This window comes from Herpailurus yagouaroundi, unplaced genomic scaffold (genome assembly GCF_014898765.1).
Source record: "Herpailurus yagouaroundi ecotype Mexico unplaced genomic scaffold, PumYag 142, whole genome shotgun sequence".
Taxonomy (NCBI): Eukaryota; Metazoa; Chordata; class Mammalia; order Carnivora; family Felidae; genus Herpailurus; species Herpailurus yagouaroundi.
This window is the reverse complement of record NW_024412397.1, coordinates 63,365,167-63,386,049: the sequence shown is the minus strand read 5'-3', so window position 1 is coordinate 63,386,049 and position 20,883 is coordinate 63,365,167. Positions and strand designations below refer to the sequence as shown.

Sequence of the window (20,883 nt, the reverse complement as noted above, 5' to 3'; positions counted from 1 at the left end):
GATACAGCCCTGAATGAGTCTACTTTAAGAAAATAATATAGTCCAATAATAGGAGGACAGAATCCAACAAATTAGGAAAAGAAAATTCCCCAAGTTCCCAGACCACAGACAAAAATGACAGAGATAACAAGTTTCTCTTCCCTGTCTCTAAAAGTGGTGCTCCTGCTTGTTGGGACTTCCTCTTCACATTGCTGGTTTTTCCTAATTCAAACATGGCACAAAGCATCCCTGATGCTCTTGCTGAGTTTCGATTTTTCTTTTGCCACTCTTAAACTTAAATCTAAAGAATGAGGGGAAAGCGGTGAGATGGGCTTCGGACCTGAGGCCCCTGACACAGAGGAGAGAGAAGGGAAAGCAAGTGGGAAGCAGAAGGGCCTGGATGAGGCCTCGAGAACCCAAAAACTCTTTCAGAAGTTCCAGGGGCAACCCAGAACTAGTCAACCTGGGATCTGTCCCAGGACCCCTCCCCCTGGGAACTTTGGTGTCACTTCTCTAATGACAAACTAGAAAGCCAGAGAGGCACCGGTCCACCACTGTCTGGCTTCTCACGCAGACAGGAAGTTTCAGTGCAGCCTTTGAATGATCCTAACCTAACTGTAAAGCAGAGTTTAAATTTTCCTTCAAGTTAGGGAACCTCCAGCACAATATGGTCATTTATACCACAGCTCCAAATGTTTTTGTTTGATCACATTTTCACAGTTTAATCTATTTTACTGTACATGCCAAGGAAACATCTGGAGAAAATAGGCATTGCTTTATTTACCAGTGTAGAAAGCAGGGACCTACACTCAAAGGTGTTGCTTCTCCCAGCACTGTTGATCCTCTTTGGTTTTTAAACTTTAAAAGTTTAAATTTAACACAAAGCCAAGAAGTCAGGAATGCCAGGCTGGTTTCTGAGGTGATGTTTTAATGCTGGAGTATCTCCCCACTGGGACCACAGGTCTTATGCAGGAAGACTTTCACAAGGCTCCCAATTCCTCATCAGCTACTTCAGGTCCTTTAAGGACCTTAAAGGAAACCAAAAGAGAGGTGGGATTTTCCCCATCTGAACCTTTCTCATCTGTGCCGAGAGCCAACCAGATCTAAGTCTGAGATTTCATTCTTTCATGACAAAGACAGGAAATGGTGCAAAAAGCTTGAATTAGGGATTTCTTCACCTATATCCCAGAGGCACTGTGCTCAGTCAAGTCACCAGCACCAGCAGTCCACCACACCTGGCTCCAGCAAGAAGATGCCTCAGGAAATTCCTCAGCAAACCTCCTTCACCCTGAGAGAGGACAGAGAGGTCCACGCCTCTGCTCCTTCTCCTCCTCTGATCCTGCCAGCACATGGTGCTTGAGTAAGAGCTAGTATTTGGATGGCAAATAACTGGCATTTTATTGAACTCCCACTATGCATGAATGCCGAATGAGGCATCTTCACAAAAATCCCACAAGATAAATATTATTCCATTTAAAGAGGAGAAAAGCTCAGACTCAGAGAGGCTTAGGACTTGTCAGAGTAAAAACGTGAATGAAAGTGGCAAGGACAGAATCTGAGCCAGAGGCCGGGTTTCCAACTACACTTTACAAATGTGACACACCGAAGAGGCATCTGTCTTCAAATTTATCGGAGAGGTTAAAATTTTGAAATACATTTAATAACAACCTAAACATGGGGACCCAACTCCATTTTAGAACCAAGTCCAAAAAACCCACTGTTCAGTAAGACAAGCACATTCTGCAGTTAATGCAAAAATCCAGCCAAGTAATTGAAGCAGAGTGGTAATGCCACCTGTCCATCTTATCAGCGCTTAGGAATGTCTCACAGTCCAGCTGTGAGCTTTGAGAGACAGAATTTTACAAGTAACAAAGCAAATATAAATTCCAGGACAGTCAGCTGTAAGAACCTATTTTAGAGGTGTGAAAGTTCTTGCAACACCTCAGAATCCAAGTATGTGCTTGAAAGTGACCCGGGATACACAAAGCAACATGCAGTTCTGCAGACAGGGGTCTGTTCTTCAACCATTCTAATGTTTATAAGGAGCAACAAAGCTTTGTATTTCATTTAAAATCCATATAGAGGAATGTAGTTAAGAAAAAGCTTTCCATTACCAATTTTGAAAGTTGCTTAAAATAGCTGACAGAATGAGGTAACTCCATATATGGGGGGAAATCAGGTTTTTATGTAATTTGCAAGTATATGTCTACATTTGTCAAAATTTTATAAATCAAGCTGCACTGTCCTTAGGAGCATAGTCCAGTGGTAGCTCTGGTTACCCAGTAAAATTCTAAGTGAAGATGGCTTTAGTTTTTGGTGAGTAAAGTTAAAGAAAACTGTATCTGAGATGATAGAAAAGAAACTAAATTATGCCTGCGCTCTCTTCGGCCCTGGTAGAGATGAGTTGCTGCCTCCCACCTTAAGGTGGTGGTGGGTATGCCAAATTATGGAAGAAAAATAGCACAATTCATCAACACTCACCAAGTAAGGGAAGGTAAGGGATTCTCAAAATGCTGCCCTATGAGGCAATAAAGAATCACATGAATAAGAAATATTTCGTCAGTCACCGAACATATCTTTAAGGCACATAGCTGGAATACTCCCCATGAAAGCTTACCACCTACCCTGGAATAGCACATCAAATGGGCTTGAAATACCTGATAGTAGAATATCTGAAAATAAAGTATCTGAATAAAATATCTGAAAGTAAAATATATTTCAGATATTTAATAGTAAAATCCACTCAGGAAAGAAACACATACAAATTGCACCCACTCAACAACAGAAAGGAAATGCACCCAACATGGACTCAGAGAGTGTGGGTTGTTACATACCGCGGGCTTCATAGCACTTAGTTTTAGGAAGGTTCCAAACTATGAAAAGTCCATTTAAATTCAAGGGTCTGTGTGCCTCAGTGAGGGAGCACATTAATAGATTGCCTCATCTATTTCCAAATGCAACCACAAATAAAAAAGCTTGGAAATGCTCCACTGGGGGAGGGGAGTGTCTTTATCAATTCATTTCATTTGACAAAAGTTTTACTGAGCTCCTTTGTACCAGGCACTGCTTTAGGCAGTAGAAGGGAAGGAGGGAGATTCTTGCCCTTTTAAAGCTTACATTCTAGTAAGAAACTTGGAATAAACAATGAGTCATACCTGGCATATTACATTTTAGGAAAAAGTTGCACTTTATATTTTACAGAATTTCTTACTTTCCTGAAGACTCTCATGTATTTTTTCATTTAATGTTCCCTACAGCCTAGCAATTAGGCAGAACAAGAATCACTAAAATCAATTAAGAGTTGACAAAACAGAGGCACCAAGAGCTAAAGAGGTACACCTAAAGTGAAAAGCTCAGGGCAGGCAAGCTGAGGCAGGGTAGGATGCTCCTGGCACCCTCCCAGCACCTTCACTGACTGTCCCCCAACAAGGGCAGCCTTTGAATTGATCTTTGGGTCTGAGGATGTCCAGAGATGACCAAAATACATAGGGATCACCTAAGCTTCCAGATAACCCAATGCTCACCCACTCTCCAAAACAGAAACACACAGGCACACAAATGTAAGACCAAATGCAGCAAATTAGGTCACCCCCGCCCCCCCACTTCACAGTATAAACCATACATGCTATCAATACAGGGAAAGAAAAACCTACCCACCTGATATCACAATAGCTAAGAAAGAGAAAGGAACTAGTATTTATTTAGTGTATGCTATATGCCAGATGCTGTATTAAGTATGATGGCTCATTTATTTCTCATGGCAATCCCATTGTTATCCTCATCTTATGAAGTAGGAAATCAAACAAAACAAAGAATTTAGAATGAGAAAGAAAGAATCCCATTTCCCACTGACCTTAAATGTTTTTAAGTATCTGGGCTTTAAATGCTCAGGCTCAGCAACAAATACAAATTGAACAGTAAGACTATTTTTTCAGTAAATCTAGAAATACATATTTTATATACATGCACAGCCCAAAGTGAATTATAAACAAAAAAGAAAAGCCACATTCAATCTGATATCATGCAACTTTCCTCGTACCAGAAAAAACTAAATTAGTAAATAGTTTTTGTGCCTAGAAATTACACGAGTTTCTTAAGAGGTACACCATCTCAGAACAGTTAGCGCTGTGACAAGCTTTGCTTCACAAACATCAAAGAGAAGAGTCTTAAGTTCTACTCACCTTTTAAGCTGTCTGAAAAAGATGTGAGTTCTTGAAAATGGTCCAATCAGGAGATAGCAGTGTGATGTTACAAATATAGAGCTTGAACTGCTAAAAGGAAAAATAAAGAATGTCAGTGAGCCATTTCATGGTTTCTCTTAACAGACTATCCCTTTCCCCAAGTTCCAAAAAACAGTTGAGCCACAATTACTAAAATGAATAAAAGAAGAACACAAAGATAAGCATCAAATAATGAAGAGAGAATTACAGCAAAAAAATCTCAGGTAAGGGACATACTGAGCTAGGGACAAAATCCCCCTATCAGTTCTCTAGCATCCACAAGGGGCCCCTGTTCTTATCTTCCAAACAAAAGAGATATGATTCATTCTCCAAACACACAGACCTTTTCTTCAATGAAGGACCAAGAACAAATAATGAACAATGTCCTTATTAGATTTGGGGGGGGGGGGGGGTTCTAATCATAGACGTACTAAGTATGGCTCTGTAAAGCCCACTTTCTTTCTTAACAGTCCAAATCATCTTGTAAGCACATGGATCCACACAATCCTTAACTGTAAAGAGAGGCAGGCCCAGTGGCACCTTTTTCCTCCCACGCAATATGTTTAATTTTGCGGAAGCAACACTGACCCCTGCTTAGTGAAGACCCTAGGGTGAACATCCATGGTTCTGTCTGAAAGACTTGTCTTTCCACCTGCCCTTCACCTTGCAGGTAGAACATCCTCCAGTCTGTAGCTCTAGACTTTGTCCAGTTCCAGTTCACACAATCTATCACGATCATCCTCACCCCAACTCGACGAGTATGCTCTGTGTGCATCACACCCTCCAGGTCATATAAGGTGACTGCCTTATGCCTTACAAAGCAGTTTCAGGTAAACTCAGTCAGCTCTGCCTCAGATACCACAAGCACCTCTCAGCACCCAGCCTGCCAATGTGTAGGATTACACTCCTGTCCAAGGTTGAATAAGCTACCATCTGTCTAGTTTGTGTGCTATAGTGTACCCTCCAGGAGACTTGTCCCTCAAAGTGTGTTCCTGCCATATGTCACTCCTGGGTGATCAGCCAATGCTAAGACATCCGGATAAAAAATGACTACGTCTAGCCAGAGGATCCTGAGAGATTCCTATGGAGGTCCACCCTGAACACATGAGCCTAACAGGTCGCTGTTTTTATGTAACCCCTTACTATCAATACTGTGAACCCACAGACATTACTTTCTCCTCCTGTTTTCTATCTGCTAAGAGAAGAAACAATCCACTTCTGGTTTTCCAAATAGTAGTTTTTATTCCCCAACTGGGACTGCTATCATCAGTCTTCCTAGGATTCAAATGTTCAGATTAATTGGGAAAAGAAGTTGGTGAAATAACCAGAAATGTACCTTGGTGGGCAAAATTACTCTTGAGTGCAGGCAAACCTGTGACTTGCTTCTAACCAACAAAATATGGCAAAAGTAATGACATGTCATTCCCTTGATCAGGCAATGCTATGTAAGACTCCATCTCAGCAGACTAAAGAGTGACAGACTCCCTTTCTAGCTCTGAAGAAGCTGCTATATCGTGACAGGGCCTGTGAAAAGGCCACATGGCAAGGAACTGCAGAGACCTCCAGGAGCTGAGAGAGAGATATCCAGCAAAGAAAAAGGAACATCAGTCCGATAGCTACAAGGAAATGAATTCTGTCAACAATTTAAATGATCTTAGAAGTGGATTCTTCCCACTCATACCTCGAGGCCCTCACCTTGATTGCAGACTTCTGAGATCCTGAGCAAAGAACCATTTAAGCCATGCCCAAACTCCTGACCCATGGAAACTATAAGATAATTTATGGGTGCTGGTTTAAGCCATCAAGTTTATGGCAATTTGTTATGCAGCAATAGAAAATGAATTTAACTTCATAATTAAGTATAGCGATATACTTAAATACATATATATTACATGCATCCGTAACTGGTACAACTGAACAACGCTTCCTACCTGCCTCATCCAGCCATAAGTGAAAATTTATTTCTCCTTGACAATGAGCTCCTGGTGGACAAGAACCACATCATCATCATCCTGGCATCCCCTTAGAGTATGTGACACCTGGGAGGCCCTTAACATTTTTTTAAATAAACCAAATTAAAAGAGTTATGATTTGTCGATCTCTGGGTTTACTGCAATAAAGCCAAAGCAATGGAATTTATACAATCCTTCAAAGCAGAGCTCAGAGCTTCTAAATTAATATTTTTATGTTTTTATTTATTTTTGAGAGAAAGAGAGAGAGAGAGAGCAAGTTGGGGAGGGGCAGAGAGAGAGGGAGACACAGAATCTGAAGCAGACTCCAGGCTCTGAGCTGTCAGCCCAGAGCCTGACACAGGGCTTGAACTCACAAATCTCAAGATCATGACCTGAGCCAAAGTCGGACGCTTAACCGACTGAGCCACCTAGGTGCCCCTAAATTAATTACAAAATAGGTGGAAGACACAGCCTCATGCTCTGTCCCCAAATGATGAATCCACAATTACTCCAGTACAGGTTAATTCACTGTACCTGTGAACCTGAGTCAATGCTTACAAATGTTTCTCAGTAGTCACTACTTTTGCCAAATACCATTGCCACTTTTCTGGCATTTAGCTAAAGGTTAAAAACAACACCACAACAACAAATCCCTAAGAAATTTTCCAAAGTAAGAATTTGTGACTCACTCTTAGTTTTCCATTCATATCAATCATTCATTCCCAACCAAAATGGAAAAACCTGTGTAAGTCAAAAAACCCAACTCTAATTATGAAACAAAATGCAAATCCAACTTCCTGACAAAAGGGCTTTAACATTTTTTTATTTTTAATTTTTTAATTTTTTTTTTTTTTATTAGTTTTGAGAGATAGAGTGTGAGCTGGAGAGGAGCAGAGAGAGAGGGAGACACGGAATCTGAAGCAGGCTCCAGGCTTTGCGTTGTCAGCACAGAACCCAACACGGGGCTCAAACCTGTGAACCCCAATATCATAACCTGAGCCAAAGTTGGACACTTAACCAACTAAGCCACCCAGGCACCCCACGATTTTTTTTAAACTGATGCTTTTTAATTCTTTTAAGCAAGATTTTACTTAAGCCCAATTTATTTTTTTAGTGGGTACTTTTTGGTTTGTGTTTGTTTGTTTGTTTGTTTGTTTGTTTGTTTGTTTGTTTTGAGAGCAAGTGTGTGAGCAGGAGAGGGGCAGAGACAGGGAGACAGAGAATCTCAAGCAGGCTCTGCACTGTCAGTGCAGGAGCAGGGCTGATGCAGGGCTCGAACTCACCGAACTTTGAGATCATGACCTAAGCTGAAACCAAGAGTCGGACACTTAACTGACTGAGCCACCCATGTACCCCTTAAGCCCTGTTTAAAATAAAAGTTGCATATGTAAATATATTGTTTCTGCTCTCCTTAAGAGATAAATTACTGTTTTTTATTATAAAGAAGACTGTGACTAAAGCTTTATTTTAGATTTTGAAAGGACTGATTTAATAAAAGAGTGATTTTAAAACATCCAAATCAGTTAAATTACTTAAAAGACACAAAATAAAACTTCATTCACTACTCTCCTGAAATCTATATGCATGATTGTATTATATATTCCAACTCCCCCATAAATCACTCAGTAAACCTTAACATTATCTCCAGGGTTTACTCCCTGGTGCTGAGCCTCTCAGGCAGCAGATTTCTCTCACTCAAGCCAAGAAAAATGAAAAACACCAGTTCCATGACATAGGAGGCAGAGAATTTCAATAAATTCACCTCTTCTTCTCAGCATAATTTTAACTCTCTTGGGCCCAACTCTTCTGTGTGAAAATAATCAATGACCCACTACAGGGAACTGAAGGGGTCACTGAGCTGACCCCTCCCTGTGCAAAGAAAGAAACAGACCTGGTTTATAGTCCCCACCCTGTTCCCTCCACCCTCAGTTCTAATAAGTGCATGCCTTTTCCATAATCTCACAAATACAGCTCAACACAAACTCCAGTGCTTCAAAATAAGAAGACTGGGCGTTAATATTATGCCCCCACAAAGGAAATTAAGCCTTCAGAAGAATGGTTCACCCAAGAGAAAGACCCTAAAAAGAATTAATGAACATAGACCCTCAGAGAAGATGCTGGAAGAGTTCCTCACACATGTACCATACCATGCTGCTCTAAATATTTGAGGAATATTAAGTGATATTCCTAAGTGATAAAGTATGGTCCTGTGGGGATGATGATCTCACTAGCCTCAAACCATCTTCTTCTGAGTGCCATGTTCCTGACACGTTTCCAGAAGTTTACCTAGTACTGTAGGTTGAGTGGCCACAGTTTGAGAACCATGAGCTAGTGAGAGGCAGCGCAAGAGGCAGAGTTGCAGATATTCCTGGAAAGTAATATGAAGCAAGGAGGTCACCTCCCTTGCCCCAAGGAGATACATAAGTGGCAATAAACTGAAAAATCATAAGGGAAGAGAGGCGCATTTCTTCTTAACCTTCACAGCATTCTCACTCTCTTTAAAATAAAGGAAGACATTTGTTGCAGACAAAGGTTAAGAGAGAAATCTAGTTGCATGCTTTCTTTCTCTAAAACAGGCCTGGCTCCAGCTAGGAACTGGAGTCATTTAAAACACAATGATGCCTGGAGACGAGAGAGCCATTCTGTGTAAATTATAAGTTGGGAGAGGAAAAAACAAAGTAGTAGTTAATATACTTATTTGGTGCTACGGAAACAGATCAAGAAAAACAGAAAACAGAGGTCTCCTTCCCAAAACTGTACTTGCTCTACATCATTTTTCAGAAATGTTGAGACGTTCCTTAAGGATGGAACTACACTTCTACCACAGATGCATAAAAATTTTTATCAGGCATGTCTTGAGGGCATAAAAGGCACGTGTGCATTTATTCAACCCATAACTGCCATACAGTTGGTGTCTTTCTCTGGGGGGCTGAGTTCAGAGTAAGCTGATGCCAAGAAGTACTGGGCCAAAGGTATGTTTTTGCAGCCCAAGTACCAAGCACAAGGATCTCTCACTAGCTGACTCTGCCCTGGGGAAGGGTCAGGCCATCAGGGAGCACCGCCAGCAGCCTCCAGGCAGAGCCCAGGGTGAAATGCAAAGCTAATGAATACAGGCTCCAGCCTCAGGGCCAGAACTAAGAGTTTGACAAATTGCATCTTAACAAAGCATCACCGACCATTTCATCCCTGCCTTTCAAAATCCAGGAATGCACTTGAAGAGGGCGGCTTTGGGCAACTCCCAGCCAACAACGAAGCCAGCCAGGACCAGGACTATCGAGAGGGATCCCAAAGCCAGCCGCCTTCTGTCGGCTGTCTAGCTTACTTCTAACAGAGATTTCTGTTCCCAAAATAGAAACGAAGGACCTCTTTAAAGCAGATGCAACAAAGAAACAGTCCCACTTTTCTTGCCAGGAAGAAATAAAGCACGGCGATAGCCACACCCAAAAGTCATCTCTTTTGGAGCACAGAGGACCGTACAAGGGGACATTTCCTGGGGTATAGCTGAAGTGGCTAGCCTTCTCAAAGATCTGGCCCCCAAAGACCCTCGCGGGGTGCAAATACTGGAGTAAGGCAGTGCAGGGGGGCTCCCACACTCACACTTCCTCCCAGCCAGCGAAGGACAGGAACAACTTCGAGGGCTGCACTCACAGGGCAGTGGAGCGGCCAACGGACCTTCACAGGCTTCCCTGCCCCGCCTCGCCCTTCAACCAAGGAAAATCTTTCAATCAAAGCAAAAACAGTCCATCTGCCTATGGCTAAACAGGTAGGTTTTCCTATCTTCCCTGCTGTTTTGGCTTGAGCTCTTCAGGCTGCAAAAGTTCTGAAGCTCCCACAGCTAAGCTTTATAAAGGCCTGAACTACCTACGAGGAAACTAGGACAAAGCCACCCTTGGGCAACCCTGCACAGCAAGACAGCATCAAAGCCAACATGGCATCCCAGGCTCCTGCCGGGTAAGGTGACTGACGCATTCACGCGCGCACAGATGCACATGAGCGCGCACGCACAGTAGTAGGCACGCGCGCAGGCACAAGCTGAGTACGCTTGGAAAATCTTAAGATGGGATGCTTCAGGACCCGTAAAGGCAGAACTAAATGTTCCAAAGCACAAAAGGTGAAAAAAGTTTTTAACAATGCTAGCATGAGCCCCTTCAAGAAACAATAACAAAGGGGATGATTTCTTTTAAGTGACATTCGAATCCAACAATGAAGTTTCCTAGATATTTCCAAACTGGAGGGGGAAAAGACAAAGGCTGACACCTCCACAAAAAATCACAAAATACTTTAAAGTAATGAAAAACTTGATAATTGTTAGGATGTCCTTGGAACCACAGTAGAGGGGACGGCCATCTTGCCAGAGCAACTCAATGAAAAGCCCCTAGCAGCGTGCCAGAATGAATTGGAGGTCCACCAATCACCGAGCGACAGCACGACCAGACGCGAAAAAGACCCACCGGGGCCTAAACCCGGAACCGCTGCAGCTTAAAAACCCCACCCCACCACACCTGGGGGCGACTTCCCTGACTCCTCTCTCTCTCTCTCTCTCCCTCCCTGAGTCACGGAACCTCGCCTGAGACCTTAGTACCCAAATAAAGCCTTTGACTGATAAAATTTTTTAGCCTCTGACTCCTATCTTTACCCTGCCTTACGCCTGACCCTAACAATAATGACTGGGAGACATCAAGATCCTCTTTTGCTTCTTAAGCAATGAAGTACTGTCTCATTTCTCAAGCATCCTGGAAGGAGTTCTCAGGGTCAAATTATACCCTTAAAGCATACTAGCGCACATCCAAATGGAGATGTTACCATATCCGTTACAAGCCAAAACAGGAATCAAACACTCAAGTCACTATCACAGGAACTCCATGAGCATGTGGACTGGGAGAGTAAAAGAGCCACAGGCACAGCCTGCCCTGAGTTCAAATCCAGATCCACCACTTACTGCTTGCAACACCAGGGCAAATCACGTCATCTCTGAGACACAACAGCTAACAAATAAAGATAAGGTTATCTACCTTGCAGGTCACGGCACGGTGTTAGAGAGACTGTAGGGGCCTTAGTATTTGATCATAAGTATTAATATAGTCAAATGATAGAGCAGCATTGCTTCTGAACAGAGAAAACTGGATGCTAATACATATGACTCACAACAGAAGTACCTCTATCCAAAAGTCCCCCTGGTTTACCTCACCCTCCACAGTCCTCCTCACTCAGTTTTCAGTGTTCCTGGGCTGTCTGCATATACCTTTCCTCATGTTTACTCAGGACTCCTCCATGAGAATACCAACTCTTAAAAACAAGTCTCACATTTTCTGGGTTTTTAATACAATTCACTTCCTTCCTTGTACCCCCCCACCCCCACCCACCATGCAACGCCCAACCATACGTGTATCTCCATAGCTGGCATTCCCCAGAATAGCAGCCTCAGAGGAAGACTTGAGGTAAACTCCCACCTTTCACATCTTACAAGCTTTCACACTTGATGCCTCAAGCCCTGTCCCTTTGTGTGAGTGAGAAAGAAACCAAGGAGCAGAGGAGGTGAAGCATGCTGACCAAGTCACACAGATTGGTCAAGTCCCAGGGGCAAAGACCTGGGCCTCTTGCTTCTCCCATCATGCCATTGGCATCTGCTTATTACAGAGCCTACCTCATAAGAAAGAACAATTGCCACTGACATTATAAAGATAAATGTCCAAATGACCCACATATCCTACCACACAGCACTGGGCCCTGAGGCTTCAACATGCCTGACAGCAAGGCAGGCCTGCTTCAAGAAACAGCTCTGCATACTCAGGATTCTGAGTTCTGGCCCAAGTGTTCTGTTCTCTGCCCTTTTTGACCTCCTGTTTGGATACTTAATTAGTTATAACAAGAAAAAATTAAACAGATAAAGATACTCAGGCATCTCGGTCATTCATTTCTAGGTAATAATAGTAACAATAACCATAAAGCTAACATTCATTTAACCTTTGCTCAGTGCCTCCCACCGTGTGGCACACTATGTATGTTATCTCATTCAATCCTCACAGCAACCCTGTATGGATGTTATTAGTATCTCCAGTTGACAGATGAGACAACCAGAGTCTAGAGAATTAGGTGATTTGTCCAGGGTCATACAGCTATCAAGAGGCAAAGCCAGGAGTTGAGCCCTATTCCATCCTACTAGCAGATCCACGGAGAAATCAAAACAAATGGTTATAGTAAGAAATAAAGCACAATGAGGTATCAAAAAATGAATATGCTTCGTTCTTGGGAATTCCTTTGAAAACTAAGGTGTATTTTTGTTCTAATATTCTCTTCAAACTCAGACTTTATGATTCTGTTTGGAAACAGCAACAAGTCATTCTACCAATAAGCACACTTCTTTCAGACCCTTTTGGTCACTTCCTGTGAACACTCCACAGTCAGAAACAAATGTGAATACTGTGGAACCACATTGGCAGATGAGAGTCCTGACCCCCAAAGACTGGCACAATGGGAGGGCACAGCGAGGACTTCTCAGGAACCACAACAGACTCAGTCCCAGGCTGGTGAGGCAGCAATATTTTTGGAGACCCATTATGTCTCAACTTTTCTACCCACATACCATCAAAAATTAAAAAGGACCCACATTGTTATTTCTCTGAAATTCTAAAATTTAGTATGGAAAACAGGACAAACATAAATAAGTCTGTGCTGTTATCATAAAATGTCAAGACTGGTTTTCATATGCCAAAGATAAAAATTGTTCTCAATATTTTACTGACCTCTATTAATATTTAACATTAAATATAGAGCTAATTCTCTGTAGAAAGCTGTTTTATGTACTAAATCCCTAGTACTATGAGGGAGCAATGCTAAATTCCAGGAAGAGACCAGAGAAGTCACCATGTCATGTGAGGTGGAAAGAAGAGACCCAAGTATGTCAAACTCCACACTCAAACTCATTAACCATGTACTCCACTGGCAGGCTGTATGAGCACCCACCAAGTGCCAGACATGATTCCAGGCACTTGGGCATATCAGTGAGCAAAACAAGGGTGGAGAGTTGAATGATAAACCTACTCAACAGGTAAATTAAGCAACTTGCTCAGAAATTGTAAGGGCCATGTAGAAAGGCAAGGGCAAAGCAGAACAGAGGACAGCCAGTACAGCCAGAAGGAAACAGTGCCAGAGAATGCTCCCTGAGAAGGTGATATCTGAGCAAGGCTAGAAAGGGGTAAGGGGGTCTGGCACATGGATGTTTGAGAAACAACATTTCAGAAAGGGGTCCAGGAACAAAGAAGCAGCGTGGCTGGATGGAGTGAATGAGGGCAAAAGCATCAGGAGATGAGGTCAGAGAGGCAGTGGGGGGTCACAAGAGCTTGCAGGCAATTGTAAGGACTTGGCATTTACTCAAGAAAAATGAACATCTAGTGAGTCATGCATTCATTCAACAAGGACTTACCAGATGTTAAACATGCCAAGCCCTGTGCCAGACACTAAAGACATAGGAACAGAAAGAAGGTTGAGAAGAGGCAAAAACTAGACTCCTCAACCTTCGGTGGTAGCTAAGGTCTTCTTCAATACACTAAGTAACCAAGAGTACATGCCTGGAACCTGGAAATGAGCATTCAGTGGGCTCAAAGGATGCCCCTCCATCCTTTACACGTATACAGGTCCTGAGCATTTACCATGAGAACACCAAAAATACAGAAGATCTGAAAGTTGTATAAATCAGCAGTGAAGATCAAATGAAGTCCAAAATCATTTTAGTCTTGACTATACCTCATTTGATTCTAAATATTTAACTCTATTGGTGGTATTATGATAGCTCTATATCTACAATGGTTTAAACAACATAACACCCTATATTTCCCAATATTTATAAATGGCAGAATGTTTACTCTTCATTGATAGCTAGATATTTATTTGTAATTTTGGTAAAGTAGGCCAATGATAAACCTCTGTTTGGTCTTTCTCCTCTATTAAACTATATAGGTTATATCTTCTTAATACTTCCTCTGTAACTCACCTGTGATACTAGTCATTTTGTACTTTCAAACACTTTAATACATTTATTTGTGTATATATACATACATCTATACACATACATATATATAAAAATGCATATATGTATATACATATACTGAGTTGTGATATTAAATATCTTAAAAATTTTTTTTTCAACGTTTTTATTTATTTTTGGGACAGAGAGAGACAGAGCATGAACGGGGGAGGGGCAGAGAGAGAGGGAGACACAGAATCGGAAACAGGCTCCAGGCTCCGAGCCATCAGCCCAGAGCCTGACGCGGGGCTCGAACTCACGGACCGAGAGATCATGACCTGGCTGAAGTCGGACGCTTTAACCGACTGCGCCACCCAGGCGCCCCTTAAATATCTTTATATACAAATGTATATAAACACATGTATAACTTTTTTTTAAGTTTCTAAAACCACTACTTAGACTTATCACGTGAACTGCATTCTATCTTCTCTTCTTTTGCACATCACTTTTCGAATGCTGGTGTGACCTACTGAAAGGATTTCATGACCTGCCAATGAGTTGCAGTGCTAAAACACTAGTCTAAGCACTTAAGTAGTTAAGGCACTGAACTGATTAAAAACTATTAATTAATTAATTACCTCACATTTGTCACATCAACTATCCCCTATTTTGTCCACCTACCCTCAGAACCTGCAGAGAAGAGCAAACTCTAGTCTACTAGTAAAACTTCAGAGTGTCCTAAAGGATGATCCTTCACAGCACAGTCCTGCAAGACTCATGACTAACCAGAAAGCAGAAAGGAGCTAACTGTTCTCTGCTGGAGGCAAATAGAAAATGTATCTGCACTATATGTGCATGAACTTGTCAAAGTCTCCAGTATTCTGAAATAACTTAATGAAAACACATTCCATTGCTAAAGGATTTTTTTCTTTGGCTTCCAGTGCTTTGATAAACTTGTAAATGGTCATTAAAATAGGACCAGTATTGGGCCACCTGGGTGGCTCAGTTGGTTGAGCGTCCAACTTCAGCCCAGGTCATGATCTCACAGTTCGTGAGTTTGAGCCCCGCGTCAGGCTCTGTGCTGACAGCCTGGAGCCTAGAGTCTGCTTCGGATTCTGTGTCTCCCTCTCTCTCTGCCCCTCCCCAGCTCATGCTCGCACTCTGTCTCTGTCAAAAATAAATAAACTCAAAAAAAAAAAAATTTAAAAAAAAATAGGACCAGTATAAGGTTGCCTAGGTGGTTCAGTCGGTTAAGCGTCTGACTTCAGCTCAGGTCATGATTTCACGGTCAGTGAGTTCAAGCCCCACATGGGGCTCTGTACTGACAGCTCAGAGCCTGGAGCCTGCTTCAGATTCTGTGTCTCCCTCTCTCTCTGCCCCTCCCCCACTCACACTCTGTCTCTCAAAAATGAATGAACATTAAAAAAATTTTTTTAATAAATCAAATGGGACCAGTATAAGCACCACTCTGCATTCCAGCGTAGGACAGATTCAGACTCAGAAGGTCTGTAGTCAGCCCCAAGATTCTTCATTTCCAACAAGCTCCCAGGGGATGCCAATACAGTGGTCCAGTAACATACCACTAAAAAGCACTGGGTCATTTACAGATCTAGGTAGCCCTCCTTAGCCCCCCTAATAATATATGTTCAAACACATAGCACAGGGCTCTTGGGTGGCTCAACGGTTAAGCATTTGACTCTTGATTTTGGTTCAGGTCATTACCTCATGGCTCATGAGACTGAGCCCTGCATCAGGCTCTGCACTTACAGTGCACAGCCTGTTTGGAATTCTCTCTCCCTCTCTCTCTGCCCCTCCCTGCTCTCACTCTCTCTCTCTCTCTGAATAAATAAATGAACATTAAAAACAAATACATCAGAAGTGCCTGGGTGGCTCAGTCAGTTAAGCATCTGACTTTGGCTCAGATCATGATCTCAAGATTTGTAAGTTCAAGCCCCATGTTGGGCTCTGAGCTGACAGCTCAAAGCCTGGAGCCTGCTTCAGATTCTGTGTCTCCCTGTCTTTTTCTGTCCCTCTCCCGCTTGTGTGTGCTCTCTCTCTCTCTCTCTCTCTCAAAGATGAATAATAAACATTAAAAATAAATAAATAAAATACTTTTAAAAATACATCAAATACACAGCAAACCCCCCCAGCAGACAGCACCTGCTGCGAAGGTGGATGTTTAGGTGATATCCGCAAGCATTTTAATGTGGGTTTCAGGTGATGGCAACCCATCAATGGTGGTAACAGAAAGGGCCACTGGGAAGAATGAAGTGAGGGAGTTAAAGAAACACAGAGAGGAAATCGGCTTGGAAAGCAGGACCAGGCCACCTACAGAAACCTATGACGATTCACAGATGAAAAGATAACATCTATTTGGAAGTAACCCATATAATACCAACTTGGATACACTAAAAGTTAGCCATGCTATGTCTAACAGGCTTGCTAGAGCTCCAGCTGGCTGAAAAACATATATTGATGATGAAAACCATCATTCAAAAAAATGTCCACTTACCATATTTCATTTGAAAGGAATACAGATGTTCCAGATATTCCCAGGTTAATTGGTCCTTTTAACTGAAATTAGATACATGGTTCTACTAAATCATTAGAGGTCAAGTTTAGAACATCAGCCAATTGCTTATATTCCAGTAGGTCACAGTTGTTGTTTTTATTTTGTTTTTTAAGATTTTATTTTTAAGTAATTTCTATACCCAGTGTGGGGCTCAAACTCACAACCCCAAGATCAAGGATCATATGCTCTACTGACTAAACCAGCCAGGCACCCCTGCTGTTGTTTTTAAATTACCATATCCCTCTTCATTTTACACAATTCTTAGAAAATATTTCCCAGCCTTTTCTCCATCAAATCATCAAAAAATAACTATTGGGAATTGAAATTCCACACATTTGGAGGTCACTATTACCCAACTAAAGTCTGGACATGCTGTTCCACATGTTACTGAACTAATAAGGGTAAAAATAAAATTCCAGAAAAGGCAAAACCTACACTTTTTACCTAGAGCCTTCTCTTATTTGAAGCCATGCAGCCTTTCCTCATTCTTGTGGGTTTCATTAAACTAAGAAGCACAGAACACTGTAAACTGATTTGCTACTTTCCATACCTGCTGCCAAATTTCCACTTCTGCAAAACCAATTTCAATCAAAAAAAAAAAAAAAAAAAAGAAGAAGGGAAAGTTAATCTAATTCTTCACATGGTCCAATGTATTCAGAATTGAGGTAAAAAGTTGGAAGAAAGGAAAGCAGTAGTTGGCAAATAATGCAAATGTTAATTTCTTGTCTTTATTTTTTAAACTGGTACATTGTCTCAGAATTGTTTCCTCCTCTTAGCTCTGGAAAGTTTTTCAAATGTGGACATTGCCAAACAATGACCTTGTTATAAGCCAAAGTTCAGTTGTTTTAAGGAATTTACTACCTTTTAGCCGAACGAGTTCTCATGGAAATCCTTCCAAACCACTAACTTTGTTAAGAATTTGTACACGTTTACAATATAATGCTGTATAGCTTCTAAAAATGTTAGGGTTTTACTCTGTGCACTACTTCCGCCTTTAAGAAAGCAGTATAATCTAAAATTGGTGATGTAGGAAAGACAAAGGGACACTTAAAAGGAAAAAGCATGAAGTAACTTTGGTGTAGCAACGTTGTATGACGGGAAAATGAAGCCAAAGGCAGGATGCAATGCATGCCGTAGGCTCTAGCTGCTAAGTACTAGACAGAAGAGGGATTTCGAAAGCATCCCATTTTGCATCTGCTGACTTATGAAAATATCTCCCCCTTCCTTGGTGTCTTGAACAGCAAACTCAGGTATGCATGTAAAGACCAATTGGCACCATGTTTTCAGATCCTTAGGTGAAGTAAGTCCCACTTAGTTAGCCAGAATCGAAACAGCTGGGAAATCCAAAACTGGAATTTTTGTGAAAAGGAAAATAATTACAACCACAAGAACTTAACACACAATGCGACCGGCCAACTTCCCAATTACAATGGCTTGCCAGACAGGAGGCAGAGGGGAAAGGTGAAGGGTCAGGGTCAAGAGGAGAAAGCTAGAGTAAAAGGCCCAAATGGGAGAGGAGGGTGACGGAGGAAACTGAGGCACCGGAAAGAGAAGGGACTCAGAGAAAAGGCAGGGTCAGCACTGTCTGCAACCCATCAACAGAAATAACAAAATATTCTGCCATGTGGTATGAAAACAAAAGAAGCCAGTACAACACTGTGGTCTTAGCCTTAGAAAAATCTCTCTGCACGCACCTCTTGAGAAGTATAAGAATTAAAGTTTGATGAAGGAATGCACTGGTCTGCACACTACTTAAATCAAAGCTCAGGAAGGACAGTTAAGGACTCACAGTCTGCATTAGTCCTCCTGGCAAGGCAACCTGTTCCCTGCTACCACAGGCCCCAGGGAAGCCTCCAGACGAGGCTGGGCAGTGCTTACCAGGGGCGGGGGTGGGGGCCACCACTGGCCTCCACCAACCTGAGTGAGGTTCCACTACCTCTGCTTCAAACTCCCAGGGAAGCAAACGGGAGGATGAACAAGTGGCCGAGCTGCACAATGCATCTGAAGCGAGTCTAATTCATCTCAAGCTGTGTGGTGTAGGAGCTGGATCTGAGTGAAAACGGCTCGTCTCAAGCATGCGGTCCCTGAACAGGTTACTTTAGAAAGTGAATGATCATGCACAGGCTATTCCCCTGCAAAACTTCATGGTCCTGATAAAACTGTCCTCATTTTTCTCAGATCCCCACTATGACATGTGACAGGTGGAACTGGTGCTGCTGATTTCAAAATAAGTAAGACAGACCATTCTTCTGGTAATTTTTAATGTTGCAGGCCTGTGTACATGCACCAAAAACAAAACACACACACACACACAGTCACAGTCACTTCAAGTATGAGTCTTCAAAAGTACCAAACATTTCTCTGATAATTTTAAAGTGCATGACTCTAGGGGCTCCTGGGTGGCTCAGTCAGTTGAGCATCCGACATCACTTCGGTTCATGATCTCACAGTTCGTGAGTTTGAGCCCAGCCAACGGGCTCTGTGCTGACAGTTTGGAGCCTGGAGCCTGCTTCACATTCTGTGTCTCCCTCCCCCTCTCTGCCCCTACCCGGCTCACACTCTGTCTCTCTCTCTCTCTCTCTCTCAAAAATAAACATTAAACAAAAATTAAAATAAAAAATAAGTAAAAGTGCATGACTCTACACTATCACATGCAGCGAATGTTTCTAATTCAGTTAATTATTTGGGCCTTCCAAGTAAAAGTACATTTTTCAAATACACATATAACTGAAGAGTGGTACACAGTGACTTCAGACATCTTCATAATGCAGAATTGCCGTCTGACAATATTTTTACCAGCCTCTCCTCACCCAGGCCTTGCCAAAGATCCCCTGTTGAATCTAACCAAGAGCTAGAGCAGAACTCAGACAATGATGTTATTATGGGAAGAGATTCCATGTGAACACAGATCTATCGTTCAGTTAACACAGAATTTCAAACTCTCTGGAACGTAAAAATTGCAACTTTTAGAATTGCTCTTACTCAGAATTTTGTTGTTCATTTCAGTTCTACACCAAATCAGTGACTCACCACCCTCTGAGGTTGTGATGAAAACTGTAGCTAACACCCTGAAGGCAACTCCGAGGGGTGGGGTGGGGACAAGGCTCCAGGGATGTGAGCAGGAGGCCAGCCAGGACTTCAGAGCTGGGCTTCCTTTAAAGCAGCTCCCTTCCTTCCACTGAAAGCTTTCACCGACTGCCATCTCAACACGAACGCCACTTCAGCTGCTTTCCTTTGATCTGAGATGATCATTTTGCCAATTAAAAAGCAACTCCTTCTCAGCCATTCCCAGAACTGGAGAAGACAACCACTGGAGACCCTCAGAATCCTTCCCGCCTCTGGACATGGGAGCATCATACCAGGAAAAAAAAAAAAAAAGCAAAAAGCAAACCCCTGAGTTTGGTGCCTCCCTCCATCTGTGGTGTGTACTTGTCTCCAAGACTATGCCTGTCTACATCAACCTGGAGTCTGAGGCAGGGGGCTTCGTGCAGGAGGAGTACAGCATCTGCCCTGACCTCAAGGAGTCCATAGTCCAGTACTGAGTCTCAAGCTGGGTGGCCAATTGATCCAACAATTTGCAGTAAAATGGCCTTCTGTGTTTCTGGATCTAATGGAGGAAGGCAGGAGGGACCAGGGCAATTGCTACTCAGAACAACTACAAAAGGGCCTGACATTCTTATTACAACACACACTCCTGGGCACCACCTCTCTTTCTGAGTCATAATCTCTTGGAACAGAGCCACGGGAATCTGTATTTTTAACGCGTTTCCCCCCAACCCCCACCAAATTCTCAAACATACCGACATTTTAAACAAGTCTAAACCCAAATTAAACTGATGTGTGTAGGAGAGGAGGCTGAGGGACCAGAGGTGGAAGGGATGGAGACAGGAGGAGCAGGCCTGCCAGGCCCAGCTCCAGGGCACCCCCTACCTGGGGTGGCTCAATGTGCCTGAATGCCAGATAAACAGGACCCACCACCAACGGAGCAGGTGGTGGGGGGAGGGGTGGTTAAGTGACAAGTCCTGGGGTGCACACCCCACCACCAAATGACTGACAGAAGCCATCTTACCTTTCTTGGGGAGTCAGGGCTCAAGTGAGATCTAATTGCTCTAGAAAAATAGAGATGTAGCATGCCTTGCTTCTGAGTGTCACGGAACAATTCAGTCCTGTTCTGCATCTTAACAAATTAGAAGGAGC

The 20,883-nt window shown here is 42.6% G+C and overlaps 1 protein-coding gene across 6 annotated transcripts in view; it reads right to left on the bottom strand.

The window, feature by feature from the left end:
* Nucleotides 1-20,883, bottom strand: part of LDLRAD4 (low density lipoprotein receptor class A domain containing 4) — a 467,289-nt gene that overhangs the window by 405,904 nt on the left and 40,502 nt on the right. For 5 of the 6 annotated variants that reach the window (XM_040479478.1, XM_040479483.1, XM_040479486.1 and 2 more), the window contains exon 2: nucleotides 4,161-4,250. The gene's annotated coding sequence lies outside the window, so the exon portion shown is untranslated. The remainder of the gene's footprint in view (nucleotides 1-4,160; nucleotides 4,251-20,883) is intronic. The other variant, XM_040479482.1, reaches the window with a different exon arrangement.